Here is a 21501-nt window from a genome sequence, read left to right as displayed (position 1 = left end):
GTGAGTTGGGCATTGGGCACAGCTGTACACTTGTGGAGGATTCCCCTCTTCAGGGTGAATCCCCCACTGGCTTTCAATGGCTGCTTTAAAGCCATTCTGCTCTGCTTACGCAGCACCAATGGCCTCGGAGCCCATAGCATCCTGCCCCACAGTGTTTCTAAGTGTGTTGTAAGAAGGCAGAGAGCAGCTGATTGTCTGTCTTCCTTCTCTTCTGGTCTTTCTCTGCAGCACTTAAGTGTATCCCTTTTGTGGGAATGATCCTGAACGTCATGATCTCCATGTTGGAGTTAGTCGAGGACAGCAGGATGAGACAAGCATTTTGTGGTGGTAAGTGCCAGCACTTCCTGTAGGTGCTCCAAATGGATCATAGAATAGAATATCAGGGTTGGAAGGGACCCCAGAAGGTCATCTAGTCCAACCCCCTGCTCGAAGCAGGACCAATTCCCAGTTAAATCATCCCAGCCAGGATATTTAGGGGGTCTTGGTACAGATTTAAGTGACTGAGCAAGTCTGCAAACAGGCCCTGAACTGTGCTCCCTTCCCTGGATTGCACCAGGTGCTGCGTTACTTGGCTCCCGTGGCACTCAGTGAAGTTGAGAATGCTCCTTACTTTGCAGGAGGTGCTGAGCATTTGTAAGTTCAGGCCCTTTGTGACACACGCATATCGTTTAAAATAAACAGACACAAAGGCTGAAGCTGCCCCTCTGCCAGGAGGCTCCTGGAGGAGGAGGTGAAGGGAGCAGATTTCATTACTGTACATTTAAAAATCCCCTGTTTCCCACTCCTCCACCCATTCTCTCTCCTTAGTTTCTTCATCATCAATCATCATCATCATCTCTTTTCACCCTCTTTCTCTGTCTTCTCTTCTTCTCCACTTCTCTCTTCCTTTGCTTTTCAGGTGATGCTCAGTAAGGGGTTAATCCTGTGCCCTTGAGGGAAATGGGAATTTTGCCATCCACTTCATAGAGAACAGGATTGGGCCCTAATTCCTCTTAGCAAGGACACTAGATACACCTACTTTTAGGGCAAAGTGCTCCCCACTACCTTCAAATCCCACTAAAGCCAATGGCAGTTAGGGGCACTGAACATCTTTCAGACAAACTGTAACTCAAGATGAAATCATACAGTGTTCGGGTTGAATAAACAACAACTGCAGAGGACGCGAGTCTTCAAATGATGGTAACTGAAAAAAGATGGAGAGATGTACAAAGCAAAAAGCCTTTTAAGAAACAAGAAATGGAATGGGGGAAAGAGAAATAGCTCCAAATTGATATGGGATTTCAGCATCTAGTCCTGATAGGAGCTGCCATGGAATTGGAGTAAACGATAGGCCTGGGTGTCTTCTCTGAGAAAGCAACTTCTCCTCATTATTACTATGTCCTTTTCACATTGCCTGTCTTCTCTCCTTCCGTGCAGTTCTGGAAAAATGCTCAAGGGCAGTGAATGGATATTTTATGAACTGGGAAAAGTGCTCATTCCCCAGAATGGGTGAATCACGATTCTGCAGTCAAATTCTTCCTTTATATTGTCATGTGACCAGCAACTGGCTGACCTGTGAGGAGCTGGAGGTGAGAATTGCTGACTTTCTAAAGCTTACATTCTGTTCTGATGTTACATTCTGTGTGTCTGGCACTCTTTGTGATGATGGCATTTAATGGTAGGTCCTTTTGGATGGAACAGAGTGTCATGTAAAACATCGAAAACCCATACGTTTATAATGTCACCACATCATGGAAATTCGGTCTGTACCTAGTGTACATGGATTCTAGTTTTGTGCACCTAATGTGCAGATGAACCCGGGATAGTGGGCTAAATTAATTCCTGGTCTAAGTCCATTCAGCCCCAGTGGAGTTACAGCAGGGATGAGTTGGCCTAGAATGCATATTAATCTGGGGAAATATTTTACCTGCTCTAGTTGTGAGGTGCATTAGAATATAATCCTGACACCAACCCTACGAGTCCTGGTTCTTTACCAGGAAATATTGGGATAGGACCGTTCCGACAGTGGAACAAGGGAAATTGCACTCATTAGAAGCAGAAAAGGTGTGCCTATTGGAAGATATTGAATGAATTCATAGGAACATAAATTCTGTGTCTCATCTATGCAGCTCAAGCAGGCCATCATCAAAGCCCTTGGTCCCATGATGGGCATCCTACTACACAAAAAGGAGCCACAAAATCCAATATTTAAGGAGATCTCATGGCTCCTTGAGCAATATAAGGAGGAAATTGATGTTTTTCACGTCACCAAGGTGAGGTACCACTCATTAAGGTAACTGTCTCTGTGTGTGCATGTGTGAACTGCAGGAGGAATTTGCTACCAGTGGGGTTTCCTGGTCTAGATAGTGACTTGTTAGATAATAAATATGCACACAAGTTCTGGCTTTATACACATGGTGACCCAGGCAACAAGATTTGTAGGTAACTGCCTCTGATGAAAAGCATCCTCTGTTTCCTGGGGAGGAGGAGAAGGAGATAAAAAAACAAAACACCTGCACAACAAGATACTCTCTCCTTGTGATTTCCCAAAACATCCTGTCAACTCTGTGTCTCTCTTTTAGATCATAAGCTCCTCAGAGCAGGGGCTGCCATATGTTGTCTCTGGTCGGTACCAAGTCAACTGTCAACGGTTGAAAATTAATAACAAGGAGGCTTGAGGGTCATTGCTTTGCACTGCAGAACTAGATAGATATAAACTCATTGCCTGTCTGTTTCATCTACCGTTCTATGCAGTGCTGTTGTAGCCATGTTGGTCCAAGATATTGGAGCGACAAGGTGGGTGTGATAATCTAATTGAAGATATTGTCTCACTCGCCTTGTCTCTCTATTTCATCCACCCTCAGTACCACATGAGCGAGAAGTAAGGGGCCATATTCTGTCTTCAGTGGGGCTACACAGTTGTAAATGAAGTCATGAGACAGCTATAACTTCTTGGTAGTGATATTTACTCACCGTCTATGTTGGTTGAAGCTTTCTAGTACAGAGTATGTGGTCACTTTGGGGGTTGAAATACCCATGATTTGGAAGGAACCAATGTATCATGGACTTGTTTGATAGCATCAGGGCACTACACAACTGTGTAAACATAGTAAAATATGTAGATGGCATCCGAGACATTCTGGAAACTTCAAGCAGCAACGGAGAAAAGTGTGTTAGATGCAGGAAGGAATTAGATTTTCACCTTTTTTTTAATCAATAACCTGGCAGAGGACATAAAATCATCATCGATAAAGTTGGCAGATGAGATAAAAATGGGGGAGTGGTAAATAATGGAGAGGACAGCTCACAGATTCAGAGTGATCTAGATCACTTAGCAAACGGGGCACAAAGAAACAATATGCCTTTAAATACGGCTGAATGTAAATGTATGCGTCTAGGCACAAGGGATTTAGGCCACACATACATGATGGGGGATGCTGTCCTGGGAAGCAGTGACTCTGAAAAAGATTTTGGGGGTCATGGGGCATAATCAGCTGAACATGAACTCATGCTGTGGCCAAAAAAGCTAAAGCTGGGATGCATCAAAAGGGGAATCTCAAGGAGGAGCACAGTGGTTATTTTACCTCTAAATCTGGCACTTGTCTGACAACTGTTGGAATCCTGTGTCCAGTTCTAGTGCCCACAATTCAAAAAGGGTGTTGCTAAATTGACAGAAGAGCCACAGTGACGAAAGGATTAGAAAATATGCCCTACAGAGGGAGAATCAAGGAAGTCAATCTATTTAGTTTAATACACAGAAAGTAAAAGGGTGTGTGATGGGGTTTACCTACCCCGCATTGGTTCAGCAGGGGTTAATCATGCTTTGTGGGCCGAGGAGGTCATGCCCCCTCATCTCTGCTCGGCATGCTTCAGCTGGACCCAGGATACAAAAGAGAGCCGCTCAGCTCAGGCTGGGATGGCTGCCAAAGGGAGCAGAGGCGCATTGCAGGCTCCTGCAGAGAGACTGCCAGTGCTCCAGGATTCAGAGGCCAGCCGGACTGTGGCTGCAGCTGACCCCCAGCCACCCAATGCCAGAGATGGAGGAGAGACCCCAGAATCCCTGAGACTCCCAGCTGCGGAAGAACGGGTGGGAAGCAGCCTAGGTGGATGAAGCATTGATTCAGTTGAGGTAGCAGGCTTGACTCAGCATGCTTTGGAAGGATCCCCGCTGAGTTGGTGGCAGATACCCCTGCGCCCTGGGCTGGGACCCTGTGCAATAGGTAGGACCCAGTGGAGAAGGGCTCACCACTAGGCAACACTACCCTGCCGCAAAAGGTGGTTCTATCGACTCTGGCCACTAGGCCGCACTGCCCTGCAGCCAAGGGTGGGTCTACTGACTTTGGCCACTAGGCCGCACTGCCATCCCGAGAAGGGCAGCCCAAGTGACTCAGGCTGTTGGGCCGCGGTCCCTCACCCAAGGGCTGCTGCACTGATCCCGACCATTAGGCGATGCTGCCCTAGGAGCCCGGACTGCTGTGGTGGCTAGGGAGACTAGGCCAGTTGGGCCGCTCCAGATCTACTTCAATTCCTCCTCAACCTGATACCACCCTGACGGGGTGGACCTATCCTGTGACAGGGTGACTTAATTACAGTCTATAATATCTTACATGAGGGACTCCTATTATCTAATGGGCTCTTCTGTCTAGCAGAGAAAGGTGTCACTTGATCCAATGGCTAGAAACTGAAGCTAGACACTTTCAGACTGGAAATACGGCGTACATTTTTAATGGTGAGATAATTAACCATTAGAGCCATTTACCAAGGGCCGAGGCAGATTCTGAAGATTTTTCAATCAGGATTGGTATGTTTTTCTAAAAGCTCTGCTCTGGGAATTATTCTGGGCAAGGTCTCTGGCCTGTGTCATACCGACCGGAGGTCAGACTAGATGATGGCAAGAATCCGGTCTGGCCTTGGAATCTAGGAATCCCCTGAATCTGCTTCAGTCACTACATATGGCTCCTTTGTGTGCCCACCATCTGACTTTCGCCCTCTGTTGCAGAGTCTGAGCCAGCTCTTGGAGGTCTCTGTTGAATATAAGATCCCTCTACCTAAAGGGAAGTTTCAAGCCATCTGCAGTGCTCTGCACAACCAGGTGAGGGGTGGTTTTGCTTGGATCCCTTGAGCTTAGGCACAGCAGATCTGAAACATATTAACACTAAAAAATCAATGGAATGATCGTGCAGAGCCTGGGGACCTCCTCATGCCTTACTGATTTCTGCAGGCTCAAGAGTAAGCAGGGAGCGGTCTCATTTTCTTAGCTACTATCCAGCTCAGTTTGTAAAGCGATTTCACCATAAGCCGATTACCAGGGGGAGTCAGAGTTGTAAAGTAAAAACTGTGGCTGTATCTTGATTAGGTCAGCTCTGCTGCTCAAAACACTTTAGCTTCTCTTATCTAATGTATTGGTCATTGTCTTGGAGTCTTGCTGTGCATGCAGGACCATCTCCCTGGGGTTCAGACCTCTAGTTGGACAAGCAGGAAGTGGAAGCTTAGAAATGAATTGAACATTTTTCTTTTCCATTGCTTCTGATTAGTTTTTCTTTCACCATTTCCCTTCTTCCCACAGATCTGTTCTCCAGCTAAGCAGCTCAGCATAGAAAACCACCAAGAGCTGTTCCATTGTGTACTTCTGCTAGGTAAGGGGAAGAGACTCTGAGTGACACAGTGGTTTCTTTGTAACTTCCTTACCTTTGTGAGGTACGGTAAGAAGAAGAGTTCTGCAGACAGTGAGGATGTGATTTCTTCCCTTGCAGCCCGTTCTTCTCCTGATGACCTGCTAGCATTTCTACACGAGCAGCTGGAGATTGAGCATGAGGCCGTTCGTGTGGCGTCTTTAGATTTCCTGAGAGCTATTGTTGGTGCTGACTGTAAGTAACACAGGAGCAACTGTGCCAGCTGCCCTCTTGGCCGACATGCTGAGGGTTGAGTTGAGGACATCCAGAGCTAAAAGCTTGAGCTACTAGAGATTGAGCTAAAGAACCAAGGCTTTGTAGGCACGGCAGGGCTGCAGCAGACTCATCACCTCTGCAACTGGGGCACAGAGGCTCTAGAACACACAGTCACCAGTGGTTTGGAGATCCCCTAAGGGACCAAATGCTGCCCTAAGTTACTCCCATATGGCCACACAGAAATCAACAGGTTCAACTAAGTGCTGAATGTAGCCCAAGATATTTGTCAAGGTCTTTTTCAACTTCAAATACAGAAGTTAACTTGGGGCTAATGCATGTTAACAATAATCAGATAAAAATAGAATAATACTCCTGACTCGAGAATCCTCAGTATTATACACTCTAGACTAGATTCTGAGTCCTGTTATGCCAGTGTAAACACAGATTAACTTCAGTCACCTCAGTCTATCAAACTCCTTTATAATATGTCCATCATGGTAGTAGGATGGCACTATTTAGAGAAATGGAATTACTTTAGATTTACATGGGTGCAACTGAGACCAGAATCTGGTCCTATGTTTTCCCCACTGATTCTGTAGAGGAGAGAAGCTTGATAATCTTCTTAACTAGGGCCCTTTGAAATCCAGGATTAATTCCAATGTGGAAAGTGAGTGTGTGTGGAACAAAGAAGCACTGTACACCTCTCCTTATCTTTCAGTGCCTGAGACAAGAGTTAAAAAGCTTCTGATTGTGAAGGCAGTGAAATCCACTCTCCGTGATCAGAATGCTACGGTAAGATTGTGTGTGGAACAGTGAACTATTTCAACTTTTTCAGTGTTATGGGATGAATGGATATCTGGGTGGAGCTTTCATTCCGATCCAGATGAGAGACTGCAGAATAGAGAAGGCATGTCATTCTCCTGCCGGTGTTAAATGTATCCATGTTTCTAATCCAAGGAGACAAAATCAAAAGCATAAGGACTCTCATATCATATCCTAGCTCCTATTTCAGGCAGAAGGGCTAACAAGAAGTGCTGTGTGTAATCTCTACCCTTGCAGGTGAGGAAGGCAGCTCTTCATTTCATCAGGACACTGCTCAGTTCAGGAAGTGTGGAGAATTGTGCAGCATGGGATCTGGTAGCATATGTTTTCAGCGAGTTCAGTGTGTCCGCCAGCAAACTGGTAAGGAGAGTTCTTAACACTTAGGACTCGGTCCTACCATTCTTGCATGCTGATTGCTCCCCTTGACTTCAGTGGGAGTTTTGACTCCAGGACAGCTGGACTGAATGATTAGAGCCAGAATCGGATCCGTTATATTGGTGTAAAGTCAAGGTAACTCCACTGACTTGAGTGGTGTTACTCTGGATTTATACTAGTGTAACAGAGACCAGAATCTCACACTGGGTATTTCCATCTAACAGAGTTATCTATGCTGCTCCAACCTCTGATGAGTCATTGAACATTCAGAAAACACCATTTTTCAGTGAAATGTTCCTGTACAAGGAAGCACATCTTTTTGTTTTAAATCGACTCTCCAAAAAACAGAACGATGCCCCGTTCTGTGGCTGTCAAAGCAGACCTAAACTATCAGCAAAACACTCAGGTTATGCAGGTTGCATAAAAATCTCTTCAATCCGTATTTCTATCCATGGACACAGCCGCGGGCCCCAGACACTTTGTGCTCCATGACTGAATCCGGGATAGGTATGAACATAAACAGTTCAACTTGACAGTAAGTTGTGGAAGATCTTAGCTCTGCCTGGCCCCTTTTCTACAAAGTTGGAGCTTGTGGCAATACACACACACACATCTCTCTTAAAGAAGGCTGCTTTTTCTCATCAGGCCAGTTTTGGTCCCATTGATAGAATCACACTCACTACACACAGGATGACCAAGCTGGTTGGGGCATCAGAACAAAGAGATTGGATCCCCCTGGTTCTGCAAATTTATTTCCCCTGGGCAGAATCGGAATGTTTTTCCTCAGAGATCAAAAGATGAAAGAGTTTTTCAAATTTTAAAAAATTGAACACTGTTGGGGGAACTCTTTTGTGTTCAGTGAATCATTCCCTTCATTTTAGTGTTTTCCTAAGCCTGGGATCTGACCCACCAGTTCGGAGTTTCTATTATTCTCTTCCCTTCAGACGTTTGTGCACTTCCAGTGAAGTATAAAAGCAGGCAGAGGTCAATGCTCAAGATGGCTTTGTAAGAGAAGGACACTGGTTCTATTGCCAGTGTCTTACTACTAGCGAATAAGTCCTATGTAGCTATCTCACAGCAGGGTACAACACTTCTCACCCAGGATGTTGAGGAAGAAAGCACGATCCAAACCCTGTGCATTGACATCCTGCAATGTCTGGACACCTCAGTCAATGGAATGACCCAAGTAAGTGACCTCTTGCTACTGCTTCTTGAAATAGGGACGTTCTTCCTTACGTTCCTTGTACCCCTCCACAAGGAAGCCTTCTGCACAGTCAGCATAATGGAGGATCAGCATGTCACATTCATGTCAGGGATGATGTGACCCCTTCATCATGGAGTAAGTGGTTCACAGTAGAGAAAAGATATAAAGCAACTTAACTGGAAGGAATCATGTTGCAGAGATCGTCTCTTAATTCTTTCCACTGTCTGAGTACAACTTCCCCTTAGATCCCCCATGAATACTTCTGAAACGTAGAGTTGGTGATCCTAGATTTGAAGAGATATTGGGGCTGGGACTGTGCCTTATATAGGTCTGTCAAGTTCTGGGTAAGCTTATGTTACGATCTAAATATCTCCATAATGCTCTAATGCTGGGAAAGAGGATTCATCTCTGGGTGCGAACCCAATTGCTCACTGTTAGGGGGCTTATTCCTTCACCCACTCACTTCCCTGGTCCTTCTCTCATGAACAGAGAGCAACAATACCCAAAGTCCAAAGGTGCAAACAATTCGATGTTTATTGGGGTGAACTTCCAGCAAGCATGATTCCAGTTTCCTTCCTTAGTATCCTCCTTCCCAGCTCTGACACCACAGAGCCTTACACCTGTGTCCCTGTTCCCATTCCTGCCCTTAGCCAAACATGATTCCAATTTCCTTACCCCCATTCCCTGTTCCCATTTCCCCCACCCCCCTACTTCCTGATTGACTGCAGACTATATAGTAAAACTTGACTTCTGCTTTGCTCTACCTTAACCAATCATGTTCCTGAAATTTAACTAACCAATCCTAACATATTGTAAGATGATTATGTACCCAATTATATCCCACCACCTTAATTAGTTTACAGCCAGCAAAATTAATTATACAGCAGACAGGACCAAGCACAGAACCAGACAGAGATTATACAGACAAACAATAGCAAAGTGGGAACTATAATGGGGGGAGGGATAGCTCAGTGGTTTGAGCATTGGCCTGCTAAACCCAGGGTTGTGAGTTCAATCCTTGAGGGGGCCATTTAGGGATCTGGGGCAAAAATTGGGGATTGGTCCTGCTTTGAGCAGGGGGTTGGACTAGATGACCTCCTGAGGTCTCTTCCAACCCTGATATTCTATGATAATGACAAGACAATACAGAAGTGAGGATTTCACATCCCAGTATTGATAAGTGAGTTCTTGCCAGACAGGATGCTATCAAACTAAGTTTCCTTTTACATCTTCTAGGCCCTTCCCTTTCTCTGGAGGTGATAGGCACTATCAGGACAGGATTGTATTCCTAACAGCCCAATAGCACCTGATTTCATTGTGACTAGTTTGGAATGTGAGGATGTGACTGTTCGCTTCCTGGCTTATGGCTGCCTCTGCTGCTTAGCCAAAGGCCTTAGCCTAAGAAGAGGGCCTCAGACTGTCACAGTAAGAGAAGGCTCTTACACCAGCAGACAGTGATTTTGATTCTTTCTTTTATACCTCTATAACTAGCCAAGTGATAAGAATACACCTAAATTCTTAAAGTACAGGCCTTTGCAGACAGGCCTGAATATCTATATCCTAGCACTCACCAAACAAGATAGTGTCTTTAAAAGACAGAGTGAGGGGGCACCAGACAGGTAGAGTGAGCTAATGGGGAGAGAGAGATGAGGTGATAGGTTAGGGAAGGGTCCGTGAGGAATCAAAGGAGAAGCTACATGGCAGGGAGGGATTCAGGCAGCAGGATACTGGAGGTGGGGGAACGGAAATAGCTCCGTACTGAACAGTCTCGCTCTTCTCTGCAGGTGTTATGGCCAAGGCTGCTGGAGTATGTGGTGCCAGCTCAGTACACCGGTACTTTGAAGCCTCTTTGCAGATGCCTGAGGGAACTGGCTGAGAAAAAGCAGCGGGAAGGAGAAGCAGCTGCTTGCCTCGACTCCAGTGGACGAGGTTTATAAGAGAAACTCTTTCATTTCTTCTCTCCAGGCACTATGAAATGAACAGGTTCAGTCTGCTCCAGTTCTCTCATCTGCAATCAGGAGGCTAAAATGAATGAGGGATGGTCTTGTGATTACAACACGGCCATGGGAGGGAGCTAGGAAATGTGGGTTCTGTTCCCAGCTCGCCACCAAAATTCGGATGTGACCTTGGGGAAATCACTTGATCTTTCTCTCTCAGCTTCCCCACTTGTGAAATGAAGGAGTAATTCATGCCAACCTCACAGAGGTGCTATGAGGTGGAATTCATACATGTTTGTAGAGCATTCTGAGATGCTCAGACTGAAAGCACTATGGAAATGCAAATTATTATCAGCTGTATTCAACATTGGTGGGCATGTTGGAAATGGATAGGTGAAGAACATCAGCAGGACTCTCTGCAAAGCCTGGCATAATTAACGCTATTCTGTTTCTTTCCCTAGTGCAACTCCCTACACCCCAGGGGCTGCTGGCGCGACTCCTGGTGAGTAGACCATGAGAATAGGTTTTCTGTGGAATGGGACAGTTAACTCTACAAATTGGTTTTGTAGCTAGATGCTTGACTTAGGCTGAGGAATGTGTATGACTGGGTCTCTCTCTCTCTCCGGCCTCTCCTGAGACACACTGTCCTGCATCCTCCTACTAGCTAGAATGCTTTCTTCTTCAGGAAGGCACTGCAGTAGAAGCAACAACTCTCTTGGATTGTCTCCACAATGAGTCTCTGAACTATTCCCTCCCTCAGGAACAAACTGGTATTGTGCTGACAAAACTTAGCCTGTTCTTTCTCTCTCATTGACAGGTAGTAGCCTCATCCCCTTATGAAAGAGAAGGACACGGATGTGCTGCCTTGCAGTTACTAAAGGCCCTGCACCAAACTGTCCATGCAGCAGTGGGTCAGATGTGGGTAGTAAAGATCCCATCTCTGCTGCAGTACATTGAAGGTAAAGTGTTAGTTAGGAGGAGTGTGGTCCATGGAGAATAGAAGGGAAGCCAGAAAATGCAGCTTCGTATTGACGTGTGTTGTGCCATTCCTGTTGCAGTACGTGGGAACAGTGGGGAATTGAAATGGGGCTTCTAGGCCCACACTTTTCCTTCCTCTGGATAACTGTGAACCACTGAGGCCAATTCAAACAGGGCAGAATCAGGCCAGGAAGGTTTCAGCTGAATGGAAATGTCACAGCACTTTCCCCCACACCTTTGCTAGGTTATTTTTTGGGAAGGTCAATACGCATGAAGCTGGAGGTTAGTGAAAGATTTTGGGGTTACATATAGAGTCTGATTTTGCAAATGGACTTTTTCTGAAAATTAAACCCCACGCTTACTTTCAAGGGGGATTCAATTAAAAAACCCATAAGAAACCTGTGCCATAAAAGCTAGGTTGGCCAAGTGGGTGCCCTAGGGAGAATCTAGGTATTGTGGGCCTAATAATGTCTTTCACCAATTTTACAGTGGTATGACTCTATTGACCTCCATGGAAAAAACCCTTCAGTCAGCGCAGGCTGCGTCTACACGATGGCGTTATGCCAGCAGAGCTCCAGTGACGTAGCTGCACCTGTCTAGTCTCTGGGGAGCAGGACAGACCCTAGGTGCAGCACAAGCCCGCTATGTTTCTCATGAACGTTGAACCCCCCAATGGACAAGCGGGTTTGATATTCCAAAAAAGATTTTAAAAAATGAGCTGTATCTTCCCTCCTTGCTGCGGCTGTACAGAGTCCCCAGCACTACACTGTGCCGCCATTAAAGAAGGCTAGGTTAGAGCTGGACACTCAGAAACAGGGCCAGATTCTCAGCTGATATAAATCAGTATAATTCCATTGACTTCAGTGAAGCTACACCGATTTACATCCAGTTCAGATCAAGTCCAGAATCTCTGATTCTGCAGGAAAAGTTTGTATTCCTACTAAACCCAGTCTTCTGATGTGCTGAAGAGTTTTGTGAGGTGCTCAGCACCCTCAGCTCCCATTCAAGTCAAGAGGAATTGGGAGTGCTCAGCATCTCACTCCTGGTGGGTTGACGGACCCTGAATAAAAATGCCAGCAGGGTACGTAACATCTGACGAAGTGAGCTGTAGCTCACGAAAGCTTACGCTCCAATAAATTTCTTAGTCTCTAAGGTGCCACAAGTCCTCCTTTTCTCTTTGTGGATACAGGCTGAGACGGCTGCTACTCTGAAACAGGACATTTTCTGTTGGTCCAACAAAGAACGTTGGCGCAGGTCCCTGTGACGGCGCAACGACTCACCCCTGCAGCGCCTCCTGCTGGCCATCTGGGAATTAGCTCTTTCCAGCACAGAGCACCCTCTGCAGGCCCGTGTCCCTCTCAGACCCCGGTGCCCTTTTTACCCAGGGTGCTGCACCCTGGCAGTACCCCCTCAGTCTCTATGGGTCTCCCTTCTCTGGGGAACGCCCAACCCTCTAATCCCCACCTTGCCTCAGTCTGGGCTACTGCGCATCATCATTATCAAGCCCCTGCACCTTGGGGCAGATTGCAGTGTAAGAGCCAGTCACCACAGGCAAGGGGGTTTGGGTCTGCTGCCTTTCCCTGCAACCCAGTACCCCTATGGGCTTTGGACCAGGCCCGATAGCCTGGGGAGTTGCCAGCCTAGAGCTTCCCTGCTCCTCTGGCCTTTCCCCAGCCCAGCCCACCCTCATTCCCAGTACCCTTTCTGCAGGCAGGCCCTACTCCCTTCAAAACTAGAGAGAAAGACCTTCTCCTACTGGCCCACGGCCCTCTTATAAGGGCCAGCTGGGCCCTGATTACCCTGGCTACAGCTATAGCTGCTTTCCCTGTCAGCCCAGCTCTTGTTAATCCCTTTCATAGATTCATAGATATCAAGGTCAGAAGGGACCATTATAATCATCTAGTCTGACCTCCTGCACAATGCAGGCCACAGAATCTCACCCACCCACTCCTGCGAAAAACCTCTCACCTCTTTCCCTCCTACAGCCCTCGCCCAGGGCTGTTTTAAGCCCCTCAGGACAGGAGCAGGGTGACTCTCCCAGAACCCAATAGGTACAGTCCCATTTCGCCTTGAAAGCCCAGGTATGTTACAGCTTGGCAGACCAGGAGTTTTAGAAGGACTGATTGCAAAGGAGATACCTGGGATGACTCTTCTTGCTAATCTAGGTGACATTATTGTTTTGCCTCCTGCTTTATAGGAAACACAGAGAATTCCCTGGACCATGCACGGTGGGAGCACATGCTGCTTCAGGTAGAGGATGGCTTTCAGATGTATTGTCACAGTCCTCTCTTCCCCCTCCAAATATATCAGCTGGGGAAAAAAATAATGATAAATTATTCATTATAAGCAGAGCTGGTCAAACCATTTCATTTGCAACTTTTGTTCAATTAAAAATGGCCTTTTTATTTTCATGGGACATTTTCAAATTTTTCAGGGTTCTTTTTTTTTTTTTTTTAAACACACACACAAAAAAAACCCAAAACAAAATAACCCCAACCCAAATAGAAAATGTTTAGTTTTTTGAAACTGAAGCTGATTTTTTTTCCAGTTGCTTTGCTGTTTGTCTCCTTCTCCCCCTCACCCCCCCCCCCCCCGCTTTTCAATCACAAAGTGGAAGAGGGGGAAAAAAGCACGGGGATGAGGGATAAAGGGAAGGAAATGGGGAAAACAAAGAATTGAATAATGGTCATTTTTGATTTTGAAAAGCAAAATATTTTTGTGTTTTCACTTTTCATTTGTATGTTGAAAAATCAAGAAAACAAAAAAAATCCCACTTGTTTTGTGAAATGGCTTTACTATTGTTCAACCAGCTCTAGTTATAAATCCCTCTGTGTTACCCCTGGGAACAACACAAAACTTAACCAGAAACCCAGCATGCTAATGGTGCTAATGCATCACTGGGGGACGTCTAAAGGATTTTTTTTTTCTATTTGCCACTCAAAAGAAAACTTGCTCTGAGAAACCCAAAGAGGAAAAGAGACAAGACAAGGTTTGGTGTCTGTATCTCATGGAGAAGTCTTTGTGGTCAGAAAGAGCTCTTTACAGCCTCATGTAAATCCAGACAAGGAAGATTTTTATGGCGAGGGCTGAAAATGAAAGGAAAGGACCTAGTGACAAAGAAGCCCCAGAAGGTTTGGAGTTCCATTTGGGGTTGGATTACACTCTAAAATTTCCCATTCCAGATCCAGCCTCATTTGAAATTCTTTGGGCTCCAAAATCAACTAAGATTAGGTTCTCTTGTGAGGTTTCTGATATTTCCTGGCTGCTGTTCAAAAGTCGGGCCTGAAACAGCAAATTGCTGAGAGTTACTAACCTCTGGCTGACTTCAATGGGAGTTGAGGGTGTGACCCCGGGTCCTTTGGGTACCCACTGGCAGAGGCCACAGGAGTGCATAGGGTTCCCAGGATTCCCTGGATCTGATTTCTATATCATCAAAGGGTGTCATGTAAAGCCTTTCCTGGATGCCTGTGCCACACTGCATAATCCTCATAATCATTGCACAGTGACTGGATGGATAATATCTAAGGCGTTATGGTTGTCTACTGAAATTGATGCTTTGAAGGTCTGTGCGTTGGGGCAGGTCACCAGAAGGTGATAAAGAAGTTTCTTTCAGGCAGAAGATGCTTAGCTGCTTGAATGGCTGTATGTAGACTGAGTAATTATTCACAGTGAATGCTAATCAATAGAGCAAAATTCTAATCAAGTGATTGCAAAGTCTCCAGAGGAGATTCGAGACAAGAAAAACAAACAAACAATAGGGGGTACCCTGTTTACAAGCAGACAATGGATGCTTGGAACTATATCTGGAGGTCCAGAGGTATCCTGCACCAGGTATCCTTCACCTATTGGACAAATTGCCAACTGGCTTGTCTTATGAATGGAGGATCACATTTGGTCTGGGTGTTTCCTGCTGGGAGAGAGATTTGGGGGAGCTATCCCTTGTGAGACAGGGGACTGTTTGGTTCTTTAAGTTGAAGCTCTAGAAGTGTGTTAGGATTTTATTTTTATGTAACCATTTGTGTACATTAATTATTCTTGCTGCTTCTCAAATCTCTGATCTTGGTGAATTAAACTCTACTTCTTTTCACTGTCAATGTATCGAAGTGTGTGAAATGGAGCGGTGATGCTGAGGTGAAACTGGTAAGGTGGTGTGTAGCAAACCTCTGAATTCTGTGAGTGTCCAGTGGAACAGGGGCTGGACATTCTGGGGATGTCCAGAGGACTAGCGGTTGGAGTGTACTGATTGCTTATCTGTGGAAGGACAGTGGATCCTGGACGGGGTGAGAAGGGTGTGCTTGTGTTTCCTGTGACTGGCAGAGTCAGGAGCTGACACTTGGCAGGTACAGAGAAGGCTTCCTCATGCTAAGGGCAGGTGGTAGTGAGGTCCCTCACAACCCTGGGTACCTTGGGAGGTGTCATAAAGGGTCCATAGCACTTCAGAAAAGGTGCCTGGTCCTTCGTAGTCCAGGGCCCTTTGTTCAAAGTTGACTAGAGCCATCGTCCCGGAAAATCACTCCTCGATGGTCAGATGTCTTGGCTCCATCTCATTCTCCAATTCACTGTCCATCTGGGTTTGGGGACTGAGAGGAATCCTCAGGCAAAGGTTCAAGAACAAGAGGCAGAGGAAGTCTGGGTTGTCAATGTTTATAGTTCTCAATAGGGAAATAATCTTCCCAGGACACCTGAATATTGGAAAGTTTACAACAGAACAAGGAAGCAAAAACCAACCAACCAAACAAAACCCCAAACCCCACAACAGCCCCCACATTCTTGCAATTAACCATCTGCTTTAACTCTGGTTTTACACGCAGTTCCTAAGAACATCTCTGGAGATGATAGACGACAGTGCCTGGAGCAGCCAGATATCCCTTGAGTTGAGCTGGCAGATGGCCAGCTATGCCAGCCCCTCCAAAGAGAAGGTTTGTTCTCTGTTAAGGTTTAGTTTCTAGTTACTTTCCCCTGAAATTCTGATTGGAGGGCTGCATAAGGCTTCTCTCAAGGTTTCATTATTTGATATTTTATTCTGCGTATAAAATTTGTTTGTACTTATTCCCTGCTCTCTTGCCCCCCTGCCCTTCCAATATTTGCTTGGACAGGCTGCTTGTCTGTACTGCATTGTTGGTTCTCTGGCTGGGCTAGACGATGGGATGTTTCTGCAGCATGGGTGCTTGGACTTGGCTGTCTTGTTCCTTCCTGAGTGTTGCTGAGCTGGGTCTGTACTGACAGGCACGTTGTGTTTCTGATATCCCAGGGCTGGTCTCTTTCTTTCAGAGTTTCCTGTATAAGGCGCTAGGAACGTCCTTAGCAGCTTGTCAGGACCTGGTCCATGTTAAATCACAGATTCATACACTTCTGACGACAGCAGATTATATGGAAGCCCCTGAGAGACAGGTGAGGCCTCTGTCCCTCTCCCCATTTTACCAAGTAATCCCTGAATGCTCCCTGTGGGGCTCAGCTCTGAGTTGGCCTGGGACAGATGCCATTTTGCTTCCTATCCTCCTGATTGCTATTTCACTCAGCGCCCGCTCCCCATGTGTCTCAGGCCTGATTGGCACTTTACACCACTTTGGGTGAAAGGAATGGACTCGTGGGCTCTATCAGACACCTGGTTCGATCCTAACCTGTATTTCTCTTGGGTGACAGGGAGTCGTTTCCATCCTCGCAGTCTGTGCTGCGAGCCACTTGGACCTCACCTTGAAGGCACTTCAGGAGTTTGGGGCTGCAATGAGCCAGGTTAAGATTTCTGGGTTCGTCAGCCGCCTGAAGGTAAAGGAGCCAGGGGGTTCTCTCAAACTTCCTCTCCCTCTAAAGCAGGGGCAGCAGCCCCACGGTAGTGTCTGCTCCGGTCAGCTAGCATTGTCCCCCAGTGTATGCGTTCCACGTGATGCCTGCCGTTAAGCAGACAGGAGCACGATGTGGAGCTGGGGTTCTCTCAAATGATTTTTACCGTCTGATGTCTCATGGCTTGAGCGCCCCTCCCATGCACAATGTGTGGGAACTACATCAGTTGCTTGCATGGAAAAGCATTGAAGGTATTTTTAGCTGTTTTTTATTCCAGGTTAGTAGCTGGAAATGAGGAGGTGTTGCAAGCAACATGTGGCTAACCAACCCGCTTTAGGTAGACCACCAGTGGTCTACGGATGACAATTAGGGAACCTCTGATTTAGAGCAGTGGTTCTCAACCTTTCCAGATCAGTGTCCCCCTTTCAGGAGTCTGATTTGTCTTGTGTCCCCCAAATTTCACCTCACTTAAAAACTACTTGCTTACAAAATCAGGCATAAAATTATAAAAGGGTCCTAGCACATTATTCCTGAAAAAAAGACTGCTTATTTTCCCATTTTTGCCCTAGAATTAGAAAATACATCAACTGGAATCTAAATATTGTACCTGCATTTCAGTGGGCAGTATATAGAGTAGTCTAAAGAAGCCATTGTATGAAATTTGAGTTAGTAACTTTGCAAGTGCTTTCTTTGTTGTCTGCTGTAAAACTAGGCAAATATCTAGATGAGTTGATATACCCCCTGGAAGACCCCTGCAGACCCTCAGGGGTACAGAAGTCCCCCTGGTTGAACACCACTGATCTAGAGGATAGGGCAGGAGACTAGGCCTCTGGGCTCCCATTGCTGGCTCTGCCATTTACTCACTGTGCAGCCTTAGGCAAGACATTTAGCGCCTGATCTTGTACCCACCAGTGTCAATGACTAAGCTCCCGTGTACTCCACTGCTGTCGGTTCAGCCTTTTTCGGCTCTCTGGGCCAGAGTTACCCAGTGGGAATGATGGCGATGGGGCGGCGAGTTCTATGGGCTCATGGTGCCCGGGCTCCAGCAGTATTCAAGGCTCGGGGGCCCGGCTCCACCAATGTTTGATTCATTCCAAGGCCAAATGAATCAGAAGAACTTGTCTCTAGTGATGTTTGCTATTGTCTAGGATTACCACCATGGGACAAGAGGCAAGACTCGCCGCACCCTGATGCTGACATACAGCAACGTGGCTGTCCATGCTCCAAAAGAGCAGCTTCTCTCCCGAGTAGAGGCAGACATCACAAGGAACATCATTCACCATTACAGAACCAGTTGTCAGGTAAGAGCCTTTGCATGACAACTGTGAGGGGCATTACCCTGAAGTTATAGAATTGCCTCTGAGTTTATAGAGAGAGGGCTTGTATTTTCTAAAACTCTCCTTTGAGCAATAATTTGTCATATAACTGAAATTTAAAACTGTAATGGATGGAGCGTGAGCTGTCACATGTTGTATCACTTTTGTTGCTCTTCTTTGTGTTTTCTCTAGTTTTTCTATAGTCTTCTGAAATTCTGTCGAGCACAGCTGCACAGTAATTCACATGGAGTCACACTCAGGCTATTCAGAATAACACTCTAACTCCCCTAATATGTATGTGTATCTAGCTCTATCTTTTTCTAGCCAAGAGAGAATGGTGCTAACTTGTATTTAGTTTCTTTGCTGTCACTCTGTTTCTTGGACTCACTACTTCCCTTCCCTCTTCTCTGTCGTCTTGTTTGTCTGTGTGCTCGTTATTTCTGTTCCCTAGGTGTCTGACTGCTGGTACTGACTCTCCTCTCAGTGCAACCTCGCCACGTCACTTTGCCATTCAATTCTGCCCTGTCTAAGTGAGAATCTCATTTAGCCTTTGTCAAAAAAGTTGATCACAGTTGAACCAAACGGATATCTTCCAGAAGTTCACAAATGCAAATATTCCATAGGATGGCCCCTGATCTTGACCTCTGCAAAACACCCCCTCTGGATACATTTCCTGCCTTTTGGAAGATTTAACAATCATGATTTCTCTCTGCTCCATATTCACCAGCCAGGCCATTTTGAGGATGTGTGTTATGTGGGACTATAGACATTGCTAATAGCTGTTTTGCATTTTGTTTTTCAGGTGCTGGGCATTGCTCTTACAAACAAGGTAAATTCTAAATAATCTGCCCTCAGCTCTTCCCTTTTCTATCCACAAGTTGCTTGTTTAAATTGCACAGAGCTTGATTTCCTTGCCACATCAAGCAGGAGTCCTGGCTGCTCTGGTGTAAGTGGCCCTGGATTTCTTTAATGAACCTGGGTTTTCTCTTCTTCTGAGGTGGGTGCAGAGCCAGGGTCCTCTGCCTTCTGGGGTCTGTGGACAGCTCTCTCCTCTCCTGTGGCTAGATTTAATTCCTGATCTTTATCTTCTGGACTCTGGTTCTTCTCTCCGTTTCTCATCCACATCCTCTTGTTTCTCCTTCTGGATTATGTAGGACATGCACCTAAAATTAACCCTCATCCAGAATGTCACGGAGATTAGCTGTGCCATTTTGGAGACCAGAGACTCCCAGGAGTTCGAATTCTCTTACAAACTGGAGCTCCTTGGCTACATGCTGGTGAGTGATGAGGAGCTTTGAGGACTGAAGTACAAAGGAGTTTGTTGTAATGTCATCAGACTGGGTTTCCAGGTAGATGTTGTTTTATCCATTGGCTGTGACTGTACCACTGCAGTCTCATGAGCTACCTGCACGGCACCCAGAATGCTGCTGGGTCCACTCTGAGCTTGGCAGGGATGCCGACCTATTGTGGGCTGTAAGTGGCAGGAATGGCTTGTGTCTGGGGAGTTATCTTTCTGTCCTCCGTATAGCCTGCAGATGGCCCTACGGTCCATTTCTGAGGCAGAGAGCCTGCCGAGCACGGTGTCTGTTTATTACAGACCTGGCATATGGCCCTGTTTCAGGGTGTGAGAGGAAAGCCTCTCTGCCTTTCAAATCCATTTCCCATTTTTTTTAATTTCTCTATTCGTGCATTTCAGGACTTCATTAAAAAGGAACCACTGGATTCCCTGGCATCTCCAGTTCGCTACAAGGCAATTCTTGCCATTAGACATCTGAGGTAGGCTATTTTCTGCCATATTTCCTGGCACTGTGACGTCGTCTTTGTTAGTTCATGAGTGCCAGGTTGGGAGCAGTTTGATGCCTGCCGGGTTTGGCTCACATGCTGCTCACCAGCAGAACTTTAGTTCTTGAGGGTTTGAATGTGTCCATTTGGAGGTTTGTGCTTGAAAGACACAAACTTGGAGGTTGTGGGGCATGCAGTCCAATGCAGGAGAGTTCAGATGGGGAGGGAGGTGTCTGGCTTGCTGGTAGGGGGAAGGAAGCTAGTGGGTTTCTCTAAAAAGGGGACTTGAAGCTTTAGCTTTACTTCTCAATGAGCCAATACTTAATAGAGGTGCAAAGAGGTGCTCAGCTGCAAAGTGAAGGGTTGTTTGCATTTAGGGTTTTAGATTGAGACAATCTCCAGTCATTGGACCCATTTCTTTTACTTGGAGCTGGTACTGAGTCTAATGCATGACTTTTCTCTCTCTCTCTTTCTTCTGCCAGCAAACTCAAACCATCTTTGACCTTGAAGGAAAACCGTGAGCTCCTTCATCAGTGTTTCAAAAGTTTGTTTCCCCTCCCTCCCCTGGAGAAGATGATGAAAGAGACAGCAAAGGATGCTCTGCCTATACAGGTACGTGACAACAATTCTCCTCAGGCACCATCCACTGTATTTCTGCCCAGCAGGCACTGGGTGATGGAAGTCACACATGGCCTCCCTGGCAAGGTTATGGTTAGCTTTCCCCAGCCCCCAGTCGTCGCCCCCCCACACACACACAAATTATCTGTGCTGAGCCTCACTCCTTCTCTTCTGGTTTCAGTCACTGTACGTAGAGTCCTTGGAAGCCCTTGGCAAGCTAATGAAGACTTTGCTGGAGGAAGAACCAACCGCACAATGGTTCCAGGAAATGTTTCAAGTGAGTAGACCATTGAACCATGGTGAAGATTGTTTGTTTGTTTGTTTGTTTGTTTGTTTGTTTGTTTGTTGTTCTGTTACTGCAGGGAAGAGTCAGAGATTTAGGGAGTCAAGCTTCAGTTGTGGAGGAATTTTCCACAGTGGAGTGAATTGTCGGGGGGAAAAAGCACCAAATTCTTCCTGGGATAAGCAGGCATGTGCCCCGCTGAAATCCACAGAAGCTATGCCATTTTATGCCAGGGCTGGATTGGGACCAACTTCTTACAATGTAGTTGACACTACTTGGACCAGCAAGAAAATCACCACTGCAGTAGCCAAATCCAAGAGAACCAGTTGAAACTGATCACTTCTTCAAAGAGGAATTCATTCATATTGAGTTAAGCCCTGTGTATGGAAACTCATCCAGAGGAGACTTCCTGTTCCTCAGACATGAACAGAATATCTTGAAGAGCTGGGGAGTTTGATGCACCTTCAGTATAAAATGAAGTTCTAAAAGGAGCTGGGCTGGGGGGGGACGACTTCTCTGCTCTTCTTCAAATTAATAA

This window comes from Lepidochelys kempii, chromosome 20, assembly GCF_965140285.1.
Source record: "Lepidochelys kempii isolate rLepKem1 chromosome 20, rLepKem1.hap1, whole genome shotgun sequence".
In the NCBI taxonomy this organism is placed as follows: Eukaryota; Metazoa; Chordata; order Testudines; family Cheloniidae; genus Lepidochelys; species Lepidochelys kempii.
This window is presented reverse-complemented; position numbering follows the sequence as displayed.